The sequence below is a fragment of the Schistocerca gregaria genome, chromosome 6, assembly GCF_023897955.1.
Source record: "Schistocerca gregaria isolate iqSchGreg1 chromosome 6, iqSchGreg1.2, whole genome shotgun sequence".
Classification (NCBI taxonomy): Eukaryota; Metazoa; Arthropoda; class Insecta; order Orthoptera; family Acrididae; genus Schistocerca; species Schistocerca gregaria.
Window position 1 is genome coordinate 344227147 of NC_064925.1, and position 18456 is coordinate 344245602.

The following is an 18456-nucleotide window of genomic DNA, read 5'->3' on the forward strand; positions in this document are numbered from 1 at the left end:
ACCAGGCAACATGTTTTCAGTCATCAACAGTCCAATGCCGGTGCTCACGGGTCCAGTCTCCGAAAGCCCATATCGATTATGTTTCGTTGACACTTGTTGATGGCCCAGCATTGAAATCTGCAGCGATGTCGGAGATTTGATGTTTTACCTGATTCCTGATATTCACGCTAACTCGTGAAATGGTGGTATGGGAATATCCCCACTTCATCGCTACCTTGGGAATGTTGTGTCCCATCGCTCGTGCGCCGATTGTAACACGACGTTCAAACTCACTTAAATCTTGATAACCTGGCATAGCAGCAGTAACCGATGTAACAACTGCTACAGACTCATGTTTTATATAGGCGTTGCCAACAACTGTGCTGTCTTCTGCCTGTTTGCGTATCTCTTTATTTGAATACTCATGGCTGTGCCAGTTTCCGTAGCGCTTCAGTGTACACTTCAAGTATTAATTCACTCTCTCTCTCTCTCTCTCTCTCTCTCTCTCTCTCTCTCTCTCTCACACACACACACACACACACACACACACACACACACACAGAGAGAGAGAGAGAGAGAGAGAGAGAGAGAGAGATAACTCCTATTACTGAAAATATTACATTTGCTGCCTTTCCACACCTCTGAAGACCGTATTTAAAGTGAAGATTCGACAGGAGCTATCTGCTAACTACAAGACTGAGACATTTGATTACAGTTGTGTGTTTCTAATATCAGTGTGCGAGCCTCTGGTAACCGAGACGTACACACAGCCCAAATTTTATGTTCCTAGAACAACTGGAAATATCATCATTTTTATCTGTTTTCCGTCTTTTCCGTTAGTTGCTCTAATTTCGTGGACGAATGTACCGTCTATGTAACTAAATGAAAGCATTTTGTTTCTTACCACAAGCGTTTGTCTTGTTTTGTTTGGGAAGCATCATCAGTGCCCTGGAGTACATGTGTCTTTTAAACATACAATAAACTATTATGTGATAGATACAGTAAGCTGCTATATTACATTTTGTCGTGTTTTTCTTGCTTTTTAGGTTAGAAGCAACTTTTGTAGCACAAGTTCCATATTGTGAATGTATCGCTAGGTGTTACTTACGATTTCCAGCGCTGTTAAAATATGTGTGTGGACCTGGAGATGTATTTGTTAGTCTCTACACTCCAGCTGGACGATTCCTGGTGTTGTTTCATCCACAATTGTCACATCGCATGTTTCAGTTTCACTTCCATTTGATGATCAACATATGTGTGTTTTCAGTGTTAGTGTAGCCAACTGTTGTTGTGTGTTTCTCTGTCTTTTGTTTCTACTGTGTTTGATGTTTTTTTGTTTGTGTGTGTGTGTGTGTGTGTGTGTGTGTGTGTGTGTGTGTGCGTGTGTGTGTGTGCACACGAGCTTGCGCTTGTGTGTGCCGGCCGCGGTGGTCTCGCGGTTCTAGGCGCTCAGTCCGGAACCGCGCGACTGCTACGGTCGCAGGTTCGAATCCTGCCTCGGGCATGGATGTGTGTGATGTCCTTAGGTTAGTTAGGTTTCAGTAGTTCTAAGTTCTAGGGGATTGATGACCACAGATGTTAAGTCCCATAGTGCTCAGAGCCATTGCGCTTGTGTGTATTCTTCTGTTTTCGTTTTTAATAATAAATATACGTTTGTGTGTGTCTGTGTGTAAACGCTTTTTTTAAATATGAGTTCATGTGTGTGTTGGGGGGGCGGGGGGAAGAGAAGAGGGGAAGGAGATTCATTAATTATATATCCTGGTTACATTTCTGTTTGTCAATGCTCGGTGGCTAGCATGATCAGAGAGTTATTGTTTATATGGATTTGGCCGATGAGTACCTTCTTTTCCACTGCAGTGGCTCTTTGTATGTAACTGTTTTCTTGCAATGTCAGGAGCATTTTGTTGTGATTATTCAGTCTGATAACTGACATGTCATATTCCATGTTGGATGGTTCATGTCCATGTTTTATCAGGTGTTCAGCGAAGGTAGAATGGCTATTTTCATATTTCCAACTTCTTATATGTTCTTTATATCTATTTTTAAAGTTCCTGCCTGTCATCCTCAGATATATTAATTTACGTTCTTGGCACTCTAGCTGGTATATACCTGTTCCTTGGTATTTATCTGGTTTTTCTGTTGTTTGTAAATGTGACCGGATTGTGTTTCGCTTTCTGTAAGCTATTTGTAACCCCAGTTTCTTTAGCATATTTGCTATCTTGTGTGTTGCTTTGTGTTTGTATGTAAGAGTGTACCATTTTTTCCTGTTATTCATGTTATCAGTGTTATTGTTCTGTGTTTCCATGCGTGCTGTAGTGTCTATGGGGTTCTGTGCTTCTGATTCTATTGATTTTTCTTTGGTTGTGTTTTAATTTTTTGATTGAGTTTTTGTACTATATGGGTGCTGTAACCATTGTTTGTGGTTATGAATTGTATTGTATGTAACTCTTTTTCGTAATTTTCTTTGCGATGTTATTTATTCTGTGTAACATGTGTCGTAGGGCCGCTTATTTTGGATTTAGCTGGTGGTTGGAGGACGCATGTGTAAGTAGGCTGTTTAGGTTTTCTTATTGGTAACGCCACATAGCGCCCTGTATGAAAATCACTGCCTGTGCTGTGTGCAGTCTGTGGCTGGTTTGCATTGTTGTTGGCTTTTGTAGTGTTGGGCAGCTGGATGTTAACAGCGCGTAGCTTTGCGCAGTTGGAGGTGAGCCGCCAGCAGTGGTGGATGTGGGGAGAGAGAGGGCGGAGTTTTGAAATTTGTAAGACTTGATGTCATGAACTGTTATATACATTATGACTTTTGAACACTATTGAGGTAAATACATTGTTTGTTCTCTATCTAAATCTTTCATTTGCAAACTATGCCTATCAGTACCTAGTGTCTTCCGTAGTTTGAATCTTTTATTTAGCTGGCAGTAGTGGCGCTCGCTGTATTGCAGTAGTTTGAGTAACGAAGATTTTTGTGAGGAAAGTGATTTGTGAAACGTGTAGGTTAATTTAGACAGGGCCATTCTCTTGTAGGTATTACTGAAAGTCAGACTGCGTTGCGCTAAAAAAATATTGTGTGTCAGTTTAAGCACATTCATGTATAATTTTTGTAAGGGGTCGTTTCATATGTCGACCCTTAGCCAAGGATACCTCACTGGAATCTTCTGATTTTTTTCTTGTAGTTTGTACAATTAGTGCAGCCTTTGTTTATTGCTAGTGCGTAATTGTAGAGAGAATTTCCTTTGTAGTTGTAGTTTTTCATTCTTGTACAGTAAAACAGTTGTGTCATGCATGTAGATTTGCACCAAGTATTTCGCAGCTGCGCTTCAATTAACGAGATATTATTTTGAATGTTATGTTAATATGTTTTCTTGTTTTGCTCTTCAAATTGTGTTTCTCTGTGTTGTCGTGTGAAATATTGTGACAATAATGGCGTGTAAAAAACGTAATACGAGGCTCCAAAGTAAACTGAGAATGACAGTGAAGACGAAAGCAGTGTGTTAGCGCCGCCGAGTAATGAATTAACTAATGTTCAAATTAGTAATTTGGTAATTGTGCATAGGGAAATGGAGAGACTGCAAATAATGGTGTAGGCAGTGAAGCAATTAGTGAACAGGGAAGCATTATCGATCGATCGGTCGGCAACAGCTTGCCTCGGGAATCCGAAATGACAGGACACAATCTTGCAAATACCATAGATTCAGGTTTTGCGTCCTCGCCGTTTTCTCAAATAAGTCAAGACACATTTTCTGCTTTTCAAAATGCGAATATTGCCGGTTCAAATGCAATGCCGAATAGCATTGAGGAACATGTTTCAGACATCAGTGCATTGTTAATACAATTAATGCAACAAATGGGACAAAAGCTTCCAAAGTTAGACACAACAGAACAAAATCTTCAAAAGTTAGACAAAATGGAACAACACCAGAGACAAACACAGCAACAGTTAGACACAATGGAACAAAATCAGAGACAAACACAGCAAAAGCTTCAAAAGTTAGACACAATGGAACAAAAGCTTCAAAAGTTAGACTCAGTGTTAAGATATGCTTGAACAAACACGTGAAGATTTAACTACTGAGTTACATAAAATCGAATCGAAATGTCAAAAAGTCTGTAATGACGTAAAAACACAAATTTGTGAGCATTTCTAACCTATTTTTTCGCGGCAAGAAAATACATTACAGAATCACTATTCAGCCATAAAAGAACTGCAAACTATTGTTCATGAAAATCATGAGACCTTGCAAGCTAAAATTGACTTAGTTGCATCTACCGATTCGGTTACGTAACTTGCAAAAACTCAGGAAAACTTAAAGGACACAGTAGATACGATTTCAACACAAATGGACACACTGAAATTTGGTTCAGATAAACACACTGAGGAAATAAGTACACTTTCGGAGAAAGTAGCCGAACTTTCGGATCAGTTCACTAACTTATCTGCAAAGGTAGATGATGATCTGAATGACACGGAAGAGTGCGAACAAATTAAGAAATTCAAACAAAATCAGAATCAAATTAATACGCAACACAAAAGAGAAATTCGGGAAGTACAAGATCAGTTGGCACAAGTAATACAAGAATTAAATATTTCAGAGGACATTCGCGCTCCAATACGGGAAGAGGGACATAGAAATACGGAACAGTCACAAAATAATAACACAGCGCATTTCGGAAATTATGAAAGAAATTGGCAAGGTGCACCGAATTTTGAAATGGAACCGCCGAAACGACGTAACAATGACCGACATGCGACTCGCCGACACGATGATATTGACTATAAGCTATTTATTACTACACGTAAATTCAAAACATTTAAGAATTCTGGCAACGACATTCATCCACAAGCGTGGCTTCATCAACTTTCTCATTGTTTTCCTCCCAACTGGTCATTAGACCACAGATTAGAATTTATGTGTGGCTACTTGGAGAATGAACCAGCTGTAAGAATGCGATCGGTCATTCTCGATTGCCACAGTGAAGGAGAATTTTATCATGCCTTCCTCTCAGCGTATTGTTCTCAAGCTACACAAGACCGAGTAAAACATAGCATCATAATGATGAAACATTTCGAACAATCTGAATTTTCCAGTCTTGTGAAATATTTTGAACAGATGTTGAATAAGAATCAGTACCTGTCAAACCCATACAGCCCTTCAGACCTCATCCGCATGTGCTTAATCAAACTACCTGAACATTTACGACATATTATTTCGGCAGGACGTAGCAAAGATGACATTGAAGCTTTTAAGGGACTGTTACAATAACTGGAAATTGACACTGACAATCGCGGAACGTGGAAACAGAAGCACAACAATTACAGGTCACATCTGTCACTATTCCGCGATGACAGAAATAATACACGACAAGGCATTCTTACAACGTAAATCGTGACCAAAACAGACACCACCCGTATGACAACCGTTGGCAGAGTAGTAATAATTACACGGAACGATCACATCTCCGCCGTAATGACTATCACAGAGACAATCAGAGAAACAGACAATGTGGGAAACAAAATAATTATTATCAAGGGAGACAGAATAACTTTAGATGCAACGGTCCAGCGCAGTTACGTTTCCGGGAGAAATTCTCCACCACATGACCGACAAACAAGAAACTATGTAAACTACCGACAAAACGACAGACCTGAATTCCATCAGAACTGGCGAGCTTCAAACAGGGCAGGACCTTCTCGTCAAGGTGAATTTGTAGAAGTTCCGTCTTCTAATCCCAATAACGACGCGCGCCAACAAATAGACAATGACTCGCACCGCAGGCAGCCACGTGCGCCGGCTGGCTCAGAGAAAAATAACATAGACGCTAACATTGAGAAAAATTCCAGTATTCCTTGTCGACGTATACAACATGATAATAGCTTTGAAGCTTAAACTCTGTCCACTAGGAAGAGTAAAGGATTGCTCCACATTTCATATGTAAAACCGTTTATTGAGAGATAACCTGCTTTTTAACTTTGTCTTTGCCGTACAGTTTGTGACACTGAGAAACTGTTAACATGTAACAATGTTTTGAAGTTAAATATCCAGTCAAGAACCAAGAGAACTTATTTAAACAGAAATTACGAATGCATTGTTATTGTGAACAAACTACACAGTGTTATTGTGTGTGTACATTCTTGCTTGTTAGTTGCACGATTACGTAACGACTATAAGGCTCACATACTTAAAACATTTACCAGTACTGCTAATGAGATTTTAATGCAACATTTTGGTTGACTTGAAAATACATTCTCGATTTAAAGTACTTTCTGTGAGATACCAGATGACACAGTGGTTAGTTTATGTGACAGCTACACGATTTTATCACGACGCTACTAATGAGTGACAATTTACAATATTGCTTTTGCGGTGTATGTGTTTTATAACTGTACAGTTTTTCTAAATTCTTCTGGATAGTAAAACATGTTTTAATAGTAACTTTTGTGGTATAGCTACAAGGAGACAGCCTTTTCCGTAGCACAACAATATGTTACAGCACAGTACTTTCTTCATCACAGCTAAGATATCTATACGCAAAGCATTTCACTTTCGTTTATCATGAGGTAAGTACATTAACTTCTGCAGAACTTAGCTTTCGGAGGACGATAACTACGACACTTCCACAGAGATTATCTTACAACAAGACGCACAGTTTAGCGCTACAGTACACGTATTTGAGTGATTAATTTTGTACTTAAAACATTTATTTTTAAAGATATTTGAAGTACAATGATACAAAGGTTTTCTGTGATACATTTCATTCCATTGATGTAATCTGTAACACCTGAGGCTATAATTACGTTAATCCTCAGGGGGGTACACGCTTACTTTGTGTATCATGTGTTTGGCAAGCACAAGGAGCCATAGCTAATATGGTATTTGCTTATAAACTTTACACATCGATACCATATTTCTCTAACACAAAAATTACACAGATATCTGATTATTTAACTGGGAGAGCCAAACATTTTTTTGACTACACCAGTGACACATGTTTACGCAATTACACAGCTGGATAACTTCGCACTCACGAACTTGTATTTTTTCTGTACTTTGTGAACTGTTCATATTTTTCAGAACCATTGTGATACTATGAGAGATTTGAATGATGTATTTGGGATGGGACCATGATTTTTAAAGTACGTTTGAGGTAGATGACACTATTGAAGTGGCAGAGATTCCTTTTAGGTTTTGAAATTATTGGAGGAAGCTATGGCGATTTTGAGATTTGGCTGAACTTTCATGATGTTATGATGACAATGTGTATTACACTGTTGCAGTGTGTTTATGATCAATAAGCTGATGCTATATGAGGAATTTGATTATGCTACATATTTATTATGATGAAATATTGAAGAAGTGTCTACGAATATGTATATGTGTAATAAAGCAAGGAATAATGAGTAGTGGTTAGGGACTCTGGTTTGTGGAAAAGGATGTTGGAAACCGAGAATCGTACTTTAAGAGTTATGAAACGTGTGTAAATGCGTGAATGTATCCCTATGTGTCGAAAATTATTTGGACACTGTTATACTCATAGGATTTTATTTTCTGCGCATTTGTAACGCAAATTCTCAACCTGTGAAAATATTTTTATATGAGACTGTCATTGTAGCGGAAAGTGCTGTAAATATTTCGGCAAGAAAGGTAAGTGACTGTGTTGCAATGCGTTTTGGGCTCCCAGCTGAGAGATAGTCGTCTGACAAAAGAAAGCCATTAGGTGGAGAAAAAAAAAGAGGCCATTATGCTCGCTATTGACATTTCTTTGTCGAAAGCATCGCAAATACCACACGCTCAAACTTGAAAACATATGATTACACTGTGAAGCTCTTAATTTATGATATTTACTAAAATGCCTAATGAAATGATGAGAAACATTTTACATCTATTGTCTTTGCAGTTGAGAGATTGCTCATTTTGTTTAATATCTAGTCTCTACCTGCACTGCAGCATTGATTAAAATAAAATTCAGTAGATGTACTAATATCACTATTTTCTGTCTACAGACCCAGTAAAGAATAATTTTATTTTAATACTCATGTGTGAAGTTGATGTTTCAAAAGTTATTCTGATCTTTTATGTATTTACTTATGCCATAATTCCTGTAACACTGATGTATTTGTTTATTTCTATTCTTTTGTAAAGCCTGTATTACCAGAAATGTTATCTGTACTGTTATGTTCTTTAATGATGTATTTTGTACCTTTGTTATTGTATTCTAATGTTATAAAATGGTAATTGACACCAGTTCATCAAATTAAGTAACTTGTAAGCATTCATTTCACTGCACATGTTTCTCTTGGTCATATTAATGCACAATTTGTGAGAAGTTGGGACTGTTAGTGTTTGCGCGTGTGTTAATAATTCAGCAAGGGACTGGATAACAGCATTGCTGGTTCTAAGGACAATTGAAAAAAAAAATTGTGAATGCGCAAGTGGTGGTTCATGGACTTGCTATATTGTCCACAAGACTCTTCGATGGTGATTGTGCACCTGCACAGTGGCAACAGATGGCTGTTGGCCATCTCTACAAGTTCTACAGTGGGTCTGCACCTTTGATGGCCCACCAATACCATAATTTCTAACAGGACTACAGAGGTCTGCTGTGTGACGACCTACCTACCAATATTCTTCAACTTCGACTGACTCTGCTGTGGGTTGGCTCTGTTGTGGCCTATTACCTGTCTGCATGTCAAGAGTCAGTACTGTCTTTCCGTTGGAAGGACAACACTACTTCTTCAAGACTGTATGGAAATCCACTACTTTTGTGTACATTTTCTTTTACTGCTCAGACTTCGAGAAAAACAAAATACTGCAGTTTTACTGTGATGAATGACCAGGACTGTCTTTATGGACTGTGAGAAAATTTTAGCTTTTGACTAATATTGTATTAATAAGTGTGTGCATTTGATATCTATCTTACTGTAATTATGAAAAAAAAATTTTCAAATCTGAATTGGCCAGTGCCCAAAACAATTTGTAAAAATTTTTGTGGGGAGCATGGGGGCTATGTAAGTAGGCTGTTTAGGTTTCTTTATTGGTAAAGCCACGTAGCGCCCTGTATGAAAATCACTGCCTGTGCTGTGTGCAGTCTGTGGCTGGTTTGCATTGTTGTTGCCTATTGTAGTGTTGGGCAGCTGGATGTTAATAGCGCGTAGCTTTGCGCAGTTGGAGGTGAGCCGCCAGCAGTGGTGGATGTGGGGAGAGAGAGGGCGGAGTTTTGAAATTTGTAAGACTTGATGTCATGAACTGTTATATACATTATGACTTTTGAACACTATTGAGGTAAATACATTGTTTGTTCTCTATCTAAATCTTTCATTTGCAAACTATGCCTATCAGTACCTAGTGCCTTCCGTAGTTTGAATCTTTTATTTAGCTGGCAGTAGTGGCGCTCGCTGTATTGCAGCAGTTTGAGTAACGAAGATTTTTGTGAGGTAAGTGATTCGTGAAACGTGTAGGTTAATTTAGTCAACGCCATTCTCTTGTAAGTATTACTGAAAGCCAGATTGCGTTGGTCTAAAAAAATATTGTGTGTCAGTTTAAGCAGTCATGTATAATTTTTCTAAGGGGATGTTTCACATGTATAATTATGTCAGTGGCTGTTGGCTTTCTGAAGATGTCAAATGTGTGTCTATTGTCCTCTCTCCTTATTGTTATACCCAAGAAATGTATTTGCTTTTGTGTTTCTTCTTCCATGTTAAATTGAATATTTTTATATATGTTGTACATGTGTATGAAGTTTATCAATTTTCTCTGTTGGTTCATCTATTATACAGATTATGTCGTCTACATATCTGTACCAGTAAAAAATTTTGTATCAAAGATTGTGTTTTCTATGCAGCTGATGAATATGTTTGCCGGTGTTCCTGAAATTAGAGATCACATTGGAAGCCCATCTTCTTGTAAGTAAAATTCCTTTTCAAACTGGAAGTCATTTTGGGATGTGATTGTATTGAGGGTTTTAGTTTGTTGTATGTTAGTAAGTTTTCTTCAATAAGTGGGTTTTGAGGTGTATATGTTCTCTGTGTCAAAAGATACAGACACACATAAAGTTTGCACATAGCAAATTACACACACACACACACACACACACACACACACACACACACACACACACACACACACACAATATAAAAATAAAATACATTTACACACAGTGAAATACACACACACAAACTAATTTTTAATATATATATCTAAAAAAAAGAAAGAATGGTAGAATACTTCACATGCGCGAGCACGTGCACACACACACACACACACACACACACACACACACACAGACACGACTAATAAAAAACACCAAACGCTGTAGAAACAGAAGACAAACACACAACAACAGTTGGCAACACTACACACCGAAAAGACACACATATGTTGATCATCAAATGGAAGTGAAACTGAAGCATGCGATGTGACAAACGTGGATGAAACGACACCATAAATCGGCCACCTGGAGTGTGAAGACTAACAAATGATCTCCTAGGACCGCACAAATGTGTTAACAGGGCTGGAAATCGTAAGTAACAACGAGCTATACATTCACAATACAGAACTTGTGTTACAGAAGTTGATTCTAACCTAAAAAGCGAGAAAAACAGGACAAAATGTAATATAGCAGCATATTGTATGTGTCACATAATATGTTAATTGTATGTATAAAAAGATACATGTATTTCAGGCAACTGATGATGCTTCCTAAATGAAAGAAACTAAACGCATATGGCAAGAAACAAACTGCTTTCATTTTGTTACATAGACGTTACATACCTCCACAACTGGAAATATCTTTGAAGCCAGTACTAATTTATCCGGTAGTCGCTAGTGCACCACCTGTACTGTAGCGCTCGATTCGTAGTTAGCCGCTGCAGATCTGTTGGTGGAAGAAATTTTCACCACCAGTGTTTGGCTGGCAAGGAGAGGCAATGTATCGGCATAAAGTTCCTGATCACCAGACACTGTCCTAGTGAGCTGGAATACATCTAAACCTCGCCTCAGTGTCTGAAGAAGTGAAGCCTGTTCATCAAGTTCTGTCCATCGTAAGCGAATCTCAAAGTTGTCGCTCCCCTTGGTGTCATACGAGATGTAGGCTATGTGCCTGCTTCTGGCTTCGTCCTCTGCATCTACCTCTATACTCTGAAAGCCACCTTGCGTTGTGTATCGGAGGTTGCATCCGGTATCGTTTGGCCCCTTCCCTCATTTGTTGACGAGTGAAATGTGACTAATCATGAGCACTAAATTCTCTGATTATCTCTCTGCGAGACATATTGCTCTGATAACCTCGCCCTTGAGCGCCCGTAAGTTCTCCTTGAGACATATTTCGGAGGAACATACGCTCTCGCAACTACACAACTGGTCATTAAAATTCCTACATCACGAAGATGTGCTACAGACGCGGAATTTAACCGACAGGAAGAAGATGCTGTCATATGCAAATGATTAGCTATTCAGAGCATTCACACAAGGTTGGAGCCGGTGGCGACACCTGCAACGTGCTGACATGATGAAAGTTTCCAACCGAATTCTCATACACAAACAGCAGTTGACTGGCGTTGCCTGGTGAAACGTTGTTGTGATGCCTCGTGTGAGGAGGAGAAATGCGTACCATCACGTTTCCGACTTTGATAATGGTCGGATTGTAGCCTATCGCGATTGAGGTTTATCGTATCGTGACATTGCTGCTCGCGTTGGTCGAAATCAATGACTGTTAGCAGAATATGGAATCGCTGGGTTCAGGAGGGTAATACGGAACGCCATACTGGATCCCAACGGCCTCGTATCACTTGCAGTAGATAGGCATCTTATCCGCGTGGCTGTAACGGATCGTGCAGCCACGTCTCGATCCCTGGGTCAATAGATTGGGACGTTTGCAAGACAACAACCATCTGTCCGAACAGTTTGACAACGTTTGCAGCGGCATGGACTATCAGCTCGGAGACCATGATCGCGATTACCCTTGACGCTGCATCACAGACAGGAGCGCCTGTGATGGTGTACTCAACGACGAACATGGGTACACTAATGGCAAAACGTCATTTTTTCGGATGAATCCAGGTTCTGTTTACAGCATCATGGTAGTCGCATTCGTGTTTGGCGACTTCGCTGTGAACGCACATTGGAAGCGTGTATTCGTCATCGCCATACTGGCGTATCACCCGGCGTGATGGTATTGGATGCCATTGGTTATACGCTCGGTCACCTCTTGTTCGCATTGACGGCTCTTTGAACAGTGGACGTTACATTTAAGATGTGTTACGACCCGTGGCTCCATCCTTCATTCGATACCTGCGAAACCCTACATTTCAGCAGGATAAAGCACGACCGCATGTTGCAGGTCCTGTACGGGCCTTCCTGGATACAGAAAATGTTCGACTGGTGTCCTGGCCAGCAATTCTCCAGACTTCTCACCAATTGAAAACGTCTGGCCAATTGTGGCCGAGCAACTGGCTCGTCACAACAGGCCAGTCACTAGTCTTGATGAAGTGTGTTATCGTGTTGAAGCTGCATGGGCAGCTGTACCTGTACACGCCATCCACGCTATGTTTGACTCAATGCCCAGGTGTATCAAGGCAGTTATTACGGCCAGAGGTGGTTGTTCTGGGTACTGATTTCTCAGGATCTATGCACCGAAATTGCGTGAAAATGTAATCACATGTCAGTTCTAGTATAATATATTTTACTAATGAATACCCGTTTATCGTCTGCATTTCTTCTTGTTGTAGCAATTTTAATGGCCAGTAGTGTAGAATAGGAAACTTGTAAGTGATGAACAACGTATCTCATCTAGCAGTAGGTGTCGTAATTTGCTTAGCAGCTTTGTATTCATACCTCGTGCTGACTAAACAATCCTATGTTAAAACGCTCAGTTCTTCGTTGAATCATCTGTACCTCTTCTATTCGACCACTGTATCACCATACGGCACCAACACGACAGCGCAGCACAGATTCACAGCCATACACTGCTAAGTTGTTCACACCTCATACTCGGCAAACGCACTTGCGAACTCTCTGAGTTTTCAGTAGCACATGAACCACCTAACTGGTCCCTGACGATCCTTCACTCGCGCTTTCATAACACGCAACTCTTTCGAAAGCCAATCTTCCCCACAGGGCCCAAGAGTCCCGCCCCGCCCTCACTAGGTCTGCGGTTGATTCCTGATCGTGCTGCCTCCAAAGGAAATTATTTTACCAATCAGACCTCCCGGTCAATTAATCTCCAGAGCGGAATATAGGCAGTTCATTAGGCCATTATCTACCAAGTTCTTAGTATGAGGGTCACTCCAAAAGAAATGCATATTATTTTTTAAAAATCCATCTTTTATTCTACATCTTTGAAAGTTTTACAGTGTGTAGATGCATCCTTTAGGAACAATATTTTCGTTTCTCCACATAATTTCCATCCCTCTCAACTGCCTTACGCCGTCTTGTAACCAGCGCTTGTATACCCGCATGGCAAAATTCTGGACCAACCTGTTGGAGCCACTGCTTGGCAGCGTGCACAAGGGAGTCATCATCTTCAAACCTTGTTCCACGAAGAGAGTCTTTCTGTTTCCCAACGAGATGATAGTCATATGGAGCCGGGTCAGGACTTAAAGCGGGTGTTTCAGTGTTGTCCATCTGAGTTTTGTGTTGCTTCCATGTTTTTTTGACTGACATGTGGCAGTGCATTTACGTGCAACAGCAAAACATCCTCCTTTTGCCGGTGTGGTCTAACACGACTGATTCGAGCTTGAAGTTTCTTTAGTGTCGTCACATATCTATCTGAATTTATGATGGTTCCACTTGGCATGATGTCCACAAGCAAGAGTCCTTCGGAATAGAAAAACACCGTAGCTGTAATTTTCCCAGCAGAAAGTGTGGTTTTGAAATTTTTTTCTTGGGTGAATCTGCATGATGCCACTCCACTGACTGACTCTGATGGAGCCATGTTTCATCACCTGTCACAATTCTTCCAAGAAATTCATCTCCACCATTCTCGTACTGCTCTTGTTTCTTTGTTAGCCACTGTCAACATCCTGGGAACCCACCTGGCACAAACCATTTTTAACGCCAACACTTTCAGTATTCTGCAAACACTTCCTTCCCCTATCCCAACATACCGTGACAATTGGTATACTGTGAGGCGTCTGTCAACAGTCACCAATTCGTTAACTCGCTGCACATTGTCTGGAGTATGTGCAGTACGAGACCTGCCGCTGTGAAGACAATCGTCAACATTGCCATGCTCGCTTTCATCATGTAACCTGCTTGCCCACCGACTAACTGTACTGCGATCGACAGCAGCATTTACATATACCTTCTTCAACCTTCTGAGGATACTTCGCAATGTCTCGTTTTCACAACACAAGAATTCTATGACAGCACGTTGCTTCTGACGAACGTCAAGTGTAGCAGCCTTCTTGAAGACATGCTGTGGCTGTGGCGGGAACAGGTTGAACTAAGTTTGAAAACAAGCGGGCGGGATGTATCTAAACACTGTAAGACTTTCACACATGCAGAATGAAAACTGTATTTTTACAAAAATAGTGTGCATTTATTTTGGAGTGACCCTCGTATATGCCTTTAGCTGCTATTTCCTGCGAGGACATTATGAAATTTGCTTCCCAAAGGATGTTACGAAAGAGCACTCATAGTCCACAAATGACTTGCTTCTGAAAACTGCATGGTTGACCCAAAGCACCATCCATTTAGTCACATTAAGGCAGATCAGCTGACCGTCTCAACAGTGGAGAATAGTCTCCTCCTCTAGAAACTGAAACTAGCACTTGTCTTCACAATAAGGACCAGTACTGCTGACGAGTGGGGCCAGCAACTGATATGTAACCTATCATACAAAACAGACATGTGGAACCAGCAACTGATACTAACCTATCATACAAAAAAGACATTACGTCACACTACACACACAACAGTCACTTACGTTTACCTATTAGACACAAATCCCCCCCATGAGCCATGGACCTAGCCGTTGGTGGGGAGGCTTGCGTGCCTCAGCGATACAGATAGCCGTACCGCAGGTGCAACCACAACGGAGGGGTATCTGTTGAGAGGCCAGACAAACGTGTGGTTCCTGAAGAGGGGCAGCAGCCTTTTCAGTAGTTGCAGGGGCAACAGTCTGGATGGTTGACTGATCTGGCCTTGTAACAATAACCAAAGCGGCCTTGCTGTGCTGGTACTGCGAACGGCTGAAAGCAAGGGGAAACTACAGCCGTAATCTTTCCCGAGGGCATGCGACTTTACTGTATGATTAAATGATGATGGAGTCTTCTTGGGTATTACGGAGGTAAAATAGTCCCCCATTCGGATCTCCGAGCGAGGACTACTCAAGAGGATGTCGTTATCAGGAGAAAGAAAACTGGCGTTCTATGGATCGGAGCGTGGAATGTCAGATCCCTTAATCGGGCAGGTAGGTTAGAAAATTTAAAAAGGGAAATGGATAGGTTAAAGTTAGATATAGTGGGAATTAGTGAAGTTCGGTAGCAGGAGGAACAACACTTCTGGTCAGGTGACTATAGGGTTATAAACACAAAATCAAATAGGGTAATGCAGGAGTAGGTTTAATAATGATTAGGAAAATAGGAATGCGGGTAAGCTACTACAAACAGCATAGTGAACGCATTATTGTGGCCAAGATAGATACGAAGCCCACACCTACTACAGTAGTACAAGTTTATATGCCAACTAGCTCTGCAGATGACGAGGAAATTGAAGAAATGTATGATCAAATAAAAGAAATTATTCAGATAGTGAAGGGTGACGAAAATTTAATAGTCATGGGTGACTGGAATTCGGTAGTAGGAAAAGGGAGAGAAGGAAACGTAGTAGGTGAATATGGACTAGGGCAAAGAAATGAAAGAGGAAGCCGCCTGGTAGAATTTTGCACAGAGCACAACTTAATCATAGCTAACACTTGGTTAACAGCATAGTGAACGTATTATAGTGGCCAAGATAGACATAAAGCCCATGCCTACTACAGTAGTACAAGTTTATATGCCAACTAGCTCTGCCGATGACGAAGAAATTGAAGAAATGTATGATGAGATAAAATAAATTATTCAGGTAGTGAAGGGAGACGAAAATTTAATAGTTATGGGTGACTGGAACTCAGCAGTAGGAAAAGGGAGAGAAGGAAACATACTTGGTGAATATCGATTGGGGGTCAGAAATGAAAGAGGAAGCCGTCTGTTAGAATTTTGCGCAGAGCATAACTTAATCATAGCTAACAAATTGTTAAAGAATCATAAAAGAAGGTTGTATACATGGAAGAGCCTGGAGATACTGACAGGTTTCAGATAGATTATATAATGGTAAGACAGAGATTTAGGAACCAGGTTTTAAATTGTAAGACATTTCCAGGGGCAGATGTGGACTCTGACCACAATCTATTGGTTATGACCTGTAGATTAAAACTAAAGAAACTGCAAAAAGGTGGGAATTTAAGGAGATGGGGCCTGGATAAACTGAAAGAACCAGAGGTTGCACAGAGTTTCAGGGAGAGCATAAGGGAGCAATTGACAGGAATGGGGGAAACAAATACGGTAGAAGAAGAATGGGTAGCTTTGAGGGATGAAGTAGTGAAGGCAGAGGATGAAGTAGGTAAAAAGACGAAGGCTAGTAGAAATCCTTGGGTAACAGAAGAAATATTGAATTTCATTGATAAAAGGAGAAAATATAAAAATGCTGAAAATGAAGCAGGCAAAAAGGAATACAGACGTCTCAAAAATGAGATCGACAGGAAGTGCAAAATGGCTAAGCAGGGATGGCTAGAGGACAAACGTAAGGATGTAGAGGCTTATCTCACTAGGGGTAAGATAGATACTGCCTACAGGAAAATTAAAGAGACATTTGGAGATAAAAGAACCACTTGTATGAACATCAAGAGCTCAGATTGAAACACAGTTCTAAGCAAAGACGAGACAGTAGAAAGGTGGAAGGAGTATACAGAGGGTATATACAAGGGCGATGTACTTGAGGAAAATATTATGGAAATGGAAGAGGATGTAGATGACGATGAAATGGGAGATACGATACTGCGTGAAGAGTTTGACAGAGCACTGAAAGATCTGAGTCGAAACAAAGCCCCCGGAGTAGACAACATTCCATTAGAACTACTGACAGCCTTGGGAGAGCCAGTCCTGACAAAACTCTACCATCTGGTGAGCAAGATGTATGAGACAGGATGAAATACCCTCAGACTTCAAGAAGAATATAATAATTCCAATCCCAAAGAAAGCAGGTGTTGAAAGATGTGAAAATTATCGAACTATCAGTTTAATAAATCACAGCTGCAAAATACTAACGCGAATTCTTTACAGACGAATGGAAAAACTGGTAGAAGCCGACCTTGGGGAAGATCAGTTTGGATTCCATAGAAATATTGGAACATGTGACGCAATACTAACCCTACGACTTATCTTAGAAGCTAGATTAAGGAAGGGCAAACCTACGTTTCTAGCATTTGTAGACTTAAAGAAAGCTTTTGACAATGTTGATTGGAATACTCTCTTTCAAATTCTGAAGGTGGCAAGGGTAAAATACGGGGTGCGAAACGCTATTGTCAATTTGTACAGAAACCAGATGGCAGTTATAAGAGTTGAGGGACACTAAAGGGAAGCAGTAGTTGTGAAGGGAGTGAGACAGGTATGTAGCCTATTCCTAATGTTATTCAATCTTTATATTGAGCATGCAGTAAAGGAAACAAAAGAACAATTCGGAGTAGGTATTAAAATCCATGGAGAAGAAATAAAAACTATGAGGTTCGCCGATGACATCGTAATTCTGTCAGAGACAGCAAAGGACTTGGGGAGAGCAGTTGAACAGAATGGATAATGTCTTGAAAGGAGGATATAAGATGAACACCAACAAGAGCAAAACGAGGATAATGGAATGTAGTCGAATTAAGTTGGGTGGTGCTCAGGGAATTAGATTAGGAAATGAGACAATTAAAGTAGTAAAGGAATTTTGCTATTTGGGGAGCAAAATAACTGATGATGGTCGAAGTAGAGAGGATATAAAACGTAGACTGGCAATGGCAAGGAAAGCGTTTCTGAAAATGAGAAATTAGTTAACATCGAGTATAGATTTAAGTGTCAGGAAGACATTTCTGAAAGTATTTGTATGATGTGTAGCCATGTATGGAAGTGAAACATGGACGATAACTAGTTTGGACAAGAAGAGAATAGAAGCTTCGAAATGTGGTGCTACAGAAGAATGCTGAAGATTAGATGGGTAGATCACATAACTAATGAGGAAGTATTGAATAGGATTGGGAAGAAGAGAAGTTTGTGGCACAACTTGACCAGAAGAAGGGATAGGTTGGTAGGACATGTTCTGGGGCATCAAGGGATCACCAATTTAGTATTAGAGGGCAGTGTGGAGGGTAAAAATTGTAGAGGGAGACCAAGAGATGACTACACTAAGCAGATTTAGAAGGATGTAGGTTGCAGTAGGTACTGGGAGATGAAGAAGCTTGCACAAGATA